At 49.3% G+C, this 6,762-nt stretch overlaps 1 protein-coding gene across 2 annotated transcripts in view; it reads right to left on the bottom strand.

Moving 5' to 3' along the window:
• The window catches only part of DGKG (diacylglycerol kinase gamma), a 185,912-nt gene extending 180,901 nt beyond the window's left edge, over nucleotides 1-5,011 (bottom strand). For both annotated transcript variants that reach the window (XM_006200997.4, XM_006200993.4), the window contains exon 1: nucleotides 4,744-5,011. The gene's annotated coding sequence lies outside the window, so the exon portion shown is untranslated. The remainder of the gene's footprint in view (nucleotides 1-4,743) is intronic.
• Nucleotides 5,012-6,762: the final 1,751 nt, after the last annotated feature.

A 6,762-nucleotide genomic window follows, 5' to 3' on the forward strand; every position in this document is an offset into this window, starting at 1 on the left:
ACAGTGCGAGGAGCACTGGCCAGGGAGTTAAGAGGCAGTTTATGCCAGTAACTGGCTGTGGGATCCTAATCAAGCCAGCATTTCTCTCCCTCCAGGGCTGACAACAGGCCTCCCTGAGGAGGAGCATGGGTGGTGGCAGTTGGCTGGCCTGCTCTCCCAGGTTTTGTCCCTCTGATCAGGTCACACTGTCCCTACCTCACCTATCCAGGGACCAAGCCTCTGGAGCCTCCATGCAAAATTTTACATTCTTGAAATGCCATTACCTTTTGCAAATTACACCAATATTTCCCTTGGGAAGCCTTTAGAAGTACCCTTTCTCTGACTTCCTGGGAAGCCAAGAGGATGACAATTCACATCTGTTACCACAGATGACATTTAATGAGGCAGTAAAGCAAAAAGCCTAAGAAAATTGGCTTTGAAATCATAGGGGACTGAGTTAAAACTCAGCCTCTCTACTACTAGCTTTGTGACCACTTAAACTTTCTGAACTCAGTTTCCCTGTCTGCGAAGTAAGGTTACTACCAGGCTTGTAGTGATGTGAATACGAAGACAATGCATGTACAAAATATAACACAATGTGGGGCACAGAGCAGGTGCCCAATAAATGGTAGTGCTCCTGCTACATTTACTACCACCATTCCTCCTTTCCCCCCCTTTGTCCTCCTCTGGCCAGGCACTATGCTGGTTGCAGGGGGTATGGTGGAAAACAAATTCACACCCCTGCCAGCACCAAGCCTCCAATCTAACCAGCATTGTCCAGTTGAACTTTCTGCAGTGAGGGAAATATTCTATATGTGCATTCTCTAATATGGCAGACATATGTGGCATTTAAGCACTAGAAATGTGACTAGTGTGACTGAGAAACTGAAATTTTAACTTTAATTTTAATGAACTGAGTGAAAATGGAAGGAGTCACATGTGGAAATACACAGCTTTCAGGTGCATTTCTGAGACTGACCAATGTGAGCAGAATAAAGATGCACTTGAAAGAGAAACGCATATAAAGTACCTGGAAAATTCTTATTTGTCCATTTATTGCACTGGATTGTTTACTCTGCATAACTACTAGCTCGGTGCTAGGTGTGCGGGGCTAGCTGTACCTTCAGGGAATTCTCAGTTTAGTGGGGGGTGTGCAGATAAGTGATTTCACCATAGGGAGCTAAGTGTATTCACAGGTGCAATGAGTCCAGCAGAGAGGGCTCTAACCTAGAAAAGCAGTTGTGGAAGGCTTCCCAGAAGGATGTTTTAAGACCTGAGCCGAGTCTTAAATAAGTAGATCTCATAGTGGTGGCTCAAATGGTATGTATTCCTCTTTACAACAATGGACTATATTCCAAGGCTACTAAGCCCGCTGCTGCTGGCAGAGGTGGCTATGGGGCAAAAACAGCCCTAGGGAAAACTCATAGTTAGGGCCAACTAGTTTTCGTTGAAAATGTCACCTTTGTGTCTTTTTGTATTGCCTAATTCAGTTTCTCTTCTATGGCCACATTTTCTTCACCTGATGACATTTTTTCAATGATGTGTATAACCTTGTTTTTTATTGAGTGACTTGCCGTCACTAACCACGAGTGACAGGGAGTTGGGCAAGTGAACTCTGTTTCATACAAAGTGACATCAACTTCCGCTGTGGTTTGGATGTGGGATTCTGATACTTGGTGTAAACAAACAGCTCTGTGAAAATGGCCACTATGTGATTGGCTGGGCTGGCTGAATTTAGCCTGATGGTGATGCACCTTCATAGGGGTGCAGGCTGTTCTAATTATTTGTGTGGAGAAGTGGAATGTTATGCCATGTATATATTTTACACAAGCCAGAGAATTCTGCAATTGATACTTGCACAGATAAAAATAGGTATAGCCTTATATTTGTATGGGTTTCATAATCACACTTGTGTGTATACAGCAGGGTGATGTGTGTGATTCTGCCTCCCATGAAGCCAGAGGGATGCTTATGTGGTCTGATGTATTTGAGTTCCCAGAAGTCACCTGCTTTGACTGTGGCAGAACTATCTGGAGGGGATGGAAGTGGAAATTGGTGTATCTTTTTCCAAAACCTGCTTGTCATATACATCAGGAGCCTTAAAACATTCATGCCCCTTGGCCCAGTGATTCTACTTCTGGGAATCTATCCAAAGGAAGTATTTGGAAATGTGTGCAGAAAGACTTTGCCCAGGGATGTTGTTCAGAGTTACGTGTAGTTGCTAAACACAGGAATCAACTTGAAAGACCAACAGTGTAATAATAGGCAGCCATGAAAATGATGTCCATGAAGGACTTTCACTATGATACTACTTATGGGAAAAAGCAGAGAAGCAACAGCTACCGAGGCGAAGCAACCACCCAGTTGTTGGACAGCCTGGGTTTGAATCCTGACTTGGCCACTTACAGGTGTGTGACTTGGACAAGTCCCCTGAACTCTGTGACGCTAATACTTGCCTCAGGACTTCTGAGAATTAAACGACACTGAATATACAATACTTAACACATTCAAGGTACATTAGGTACCCAGCAAATGTTGGTTCTCTAAGGACTGTACAATTTCAAGGCATAAAAATAGATGGAAAGGAAATATTCTAATATATTAGCCATGTGGAATCTGAGTGGTAGAATTTTGGGTGGTCCGCTTGATTCTTTGCACACTTTTCAATTTCCCAAATTTTCTGCATTTAACATGAATTACTTTTATAATAAAAAAGCATATCATAATGATGTAATAATACAGTAAGATTTTTTCTTTTTTGAAAAAGAGTTTTACCACAACAAAAAACAGTACTTCCCTTCCAGGGAAGGAGCTGGGGGCAGCCTCCCCTCCAGGGATGGGCAGTAGAGGGAAGAGCTGCTGCATTAGGGGTACTTTCCCTGGCAGAGCCTAAGGCGTGCACACCTGGGACCTCTGGGGGTATAAGGTTAACAGGATCCCCCCCCACCTGTTGAAGGTACTCTGGAGATTTGAGGGGGAGTTGGAACAGATGTCCTTAGCGGTTTCCTCTATCTCTGAAAGTCTAGATTCCAAGACACTCTGATGCTTATCATTTTCTGCCCATATCCTGGTTGATCTGAACCAAACATGACATGAAATTTTAAGGTGGGAAAGACTCATCTACTTGCTTCCCACTCACAGACCCCTAGCAGGAAAAAAAAAAAACCTACAATGTTATGCATAAACTTCAAGGGTGATTGGTAAAGAAAAGACGTATAGGAGAGGTACAACACGTAAGTTAGCTTTCTGGCTGCCTCTTTATTTAATGAGTATAATTCACCTTCGGAAAGGACTCTCTGACAAATACAGCCCTTTTTGACAAGACCAATGACTAAGTCCGTTTCCACATAAGGACATATCCCTGGAATGAGAGGGGCATAAAGCACAAAGGTAGAGTGTGTGTGTGATCAAACAGTCAAGACATTTGTCCCCTGTGATCTAATACCCTTCGTTGACAACGACGGGTACCCTGTGCTCTAGCAAGTGGCTCTGTGTGGGCCGTATTTTAGACAAAGAATCCCAGGCACTGAAATAATGAAGTCGTTTCCCTCTTTTGAAACAGAGGGGCAGTTCCCAACCCTGTGTCCTGACCGATGCTCCCCATCAGTGACTCCCCCTGGTCCGCACCTCCAGAACCAAGGTAAGTCCCCCAAATTCCCACAATGAAAGAATGATAAACAGCCCTCCTATGCCCTCCTCGGGACAGCGAGGTCATCGTATGCTAATGAAGCCAGAGGAGACAACCGCCCCGCGCCGGCCTGCGAGCGCGCCCGCGGGTTCGTAGCTCTCCCGCGCGCCACTGCGGCGCCGCCACAAATCACCTCGCGCTGCCGCAGACCCTCCTGCCTCGCCCCGGGTAAAGAGGGAGGGTGCGGGAGGGTCTCGTCGGTCACTCTGAGTTCGGTGTCTGGATCGTCACACCTGGCAGCTGCCTCTTCGCTCCTGTCCCGTGCTTTCCTCTGCAGTGATGGCGGGGATGGGGGCAGCGCATCAGAATCACCTGTAGGGCTTTTTCGAACTCCTCAGCCCCCTCCCCAAATTCTAGTCCACTCGTCCAGAGAAAGAAAATCTCGAATATACAGGGTGAGCGGACTGGTGGAGTTTTTAAAAGCCCCACAGGTGATACTAGATGCACGCCTCTCAAGACACAAACACACGCACACGAACACACATCTTGTGACTCCTAGACTAAACAGGTCAGCCGGACGTTCCCTCCTTGACCCTCCTCTCCTTCCGTAGCGTGTATCTCTCAAGGTCTCCGCGTTCTCTTCAGCTTCCCGTTGCGCTCCCCTAGCCCGGGGGCTTTGTGGAGTCTCCCAAAGTCCTGGAACCCTGCGGGACGGTCGGAGGCTTTGGCGGCCAGATGTTAGGAAAAGTGTCCCCGCTCTTTGCCTCCCTGTACACCCTGGAGCGCGAACTGCATACCAAAGGTAAGTCTAGAAGGGTCGACTGAATAGTTGCTTCAGCAAACTGCCTGGAGCCAAGCCGCCTCCCGCCCGCACACCTTTGAGGTTCGTAAGGTCTTCCGAATAGAAGAGGAAGTCGGTGCCCCACCCCGGCAGCTGCCCGTGCCCTCACCCTGCCAGCGGGGCATCTCCTGCAGGGCTGTGCGGCAGGTGGCACCGTCAGGGTGGGTGCCGTGGCCTCGGCTGCAGCTCCTGCCCCTGGCCGCGGAACTGGCTCCGGCTTTGCCCTCCTTTTGCAAGTTGCTGCAGCTCGCGCCCCCAGCCCGAACCCCCTCCGCTGCGCCGGCCACAGTCTTACCTCAGCATGCAACACTTGGTTGCGCGATTCTGCGGAGCGCTCCTTCCTCGGGGCTTATTCCCTTACTTGGGTGGAAAGAGGAACCGAGAGACTGAAAGGGGACCGAAGCTGGCGTCTGGGCGTCTTCCCGCCCGCGCAGCCCTCCTGGGGAGGGGGATGGAGCGCGACTGGGCGCCGCGGAGCTCGGGCTGCCCGGTTGGGGTTAGGCAGCGCCGGGGGTCTCTGCCGGCCCCAGTACCCGCGGCTCCCAAGAGGTGCGCCTCGGCTGCCCACTACTACGGCACTGCGGCGCCCTGCCCCTCGCAGCGGGCAAGTCCAGCTGCCACTCTCACGCGGAGCCCTGCCCCCGGGCGCAGAGCCCGCCCCCGCCACACAGCCGCGCGCGCGCGCCGCTCGCACACTCGCCACACACCCGCGCGCGCGTGCACACACCCCCGCACGCGCATAAATGCGGTGGGCTCGCAGCGAACCCGGACTAGTTTGGTCGTTCGGGCCCTTCTCACTGTTAGGGCTTGGGTTTGAGAGGAGGAGTTAGAGGCTGAGGGGTTCGGAGAAGATGCAACAGTGGTGGGCTTTGCAGGGTGCTAGAGACCAGCTGACTCAGAGGACAGGGAATAATTGTTTGACAGATAAAATACTCACATCTCAATGTCTAGGCTGCCTCACTATCTCCACCAAGTCAAAGAAAAATAAAATCAGCCAGTTCTCTCCGTTACCTAGACACTTGGGCGTTTTCTCTAGCGCCCAAATCGCTGCCCCTGCCCACGGGCACATTTCGGTGGCAGGAGATTGGTGGCTGTTCAATCTGAAAAGATTTTTCCCTCTGCGGGTATAGTGGGGACCGTCGCAGCCAGCCAGAGCTGGGCTCTGGTCGCTGAATCAGGTCTCAAGACTGAACAGTAATTCCCTGTATCCTTTGCTTTTAGATGACAATGGGCTATTTTCCTGCACAGCAGATAGAGCACTTCTTACCTTAAAAATTTGGAAAAGCACAGAATAAGGCCTGGGAGTGAGGGATAAGGGATGAGGGCCAACATTGGCCAAGGCACTTCTCTTTCCATGACGTGCGTGTCTGCATGGGGTGGCGGTGGTGGTGACCACACTATCTCAGGCATGTCACACCAATACGGTGACTTCTGTCCATTTCACACCACATTTAGAGTCATCAGGAGTTTGGGCTCATCTGTAAAATATGTAGAGTTTACCAGTTTCCACAACTGAGAGTTCTTTTCTCCCAGCAGGCAGTGAAGGTCTTCGGGTCAGGACTGTAGCCAAGAAAAACTTTCTGCAGATGCAGAGGCGCCAGGGGGCTCTGAGTGTCTGGGCACTTGGGGAAGAAGCCTCAAACATGAATGTCAAAAGCTCTGAGGAACCTGATGATCAGTGTCCATATTGGGCCACCTGCAGGCAGGCTGATGGGGTACATGAGGAACTGAGGCTCAGAGATTTCCCCCAAGGTTCCACATGGCATTGAAGGCAGAGCCACTACCAGAACCTTATGTTCACACTTCATTATACCACTCACTTGTCATCCCTCATACTGGCTTGGTTCTCAAAGCTCCCTTCAGCTAGACTGAAATAATCCTGGTGAGGGTGCTCTCAAAATTCTTTTATCTTTTCTTGTTTCCCTTTCACTCAATGATTCATTCATTTCACGACTATCTATTAAGCTCCTGCTGGGTCTTTCAGGCACTTTTCCCTAACTCTAGTGCTGGACCTTACTTGGCAAGGAAGAGGAACCAAGAGATAGATGGGGCTGAGAACTGTCCCTGTCCCTAGTAGAGGAGAAGGCTGGTTTCAGTCTCACTTTACTAGGTTGGGTGAATGTGGAAGACACAATCCTTGCCTTCTGAACTCTATTCTCTGTGGAGGAAAACACACTCACATACATATCATAAGAAGATATTCTTTTGTTTTTACATTTTTATTGATTCATAATCATTTTACAGTGTTGTGTCAAATTCCAGTGTTCAGCACAATTTTTCAGTCATTCATGGACATATACACACTCATTGTCAC

This window comes from Vicugna pacos, chromosome 1 (assembly GCF_048564905.1).
Source record: "Vicugna pacos chromosome 1, VicPac4, whole genome shotgun sequence".
Classification (NCBI taxonomy): Eukaryota; Metazoa; Chordata; class Mammalia; order Artiodactyla; family Camelidae; genus Vicugna; species Vicugna pacos.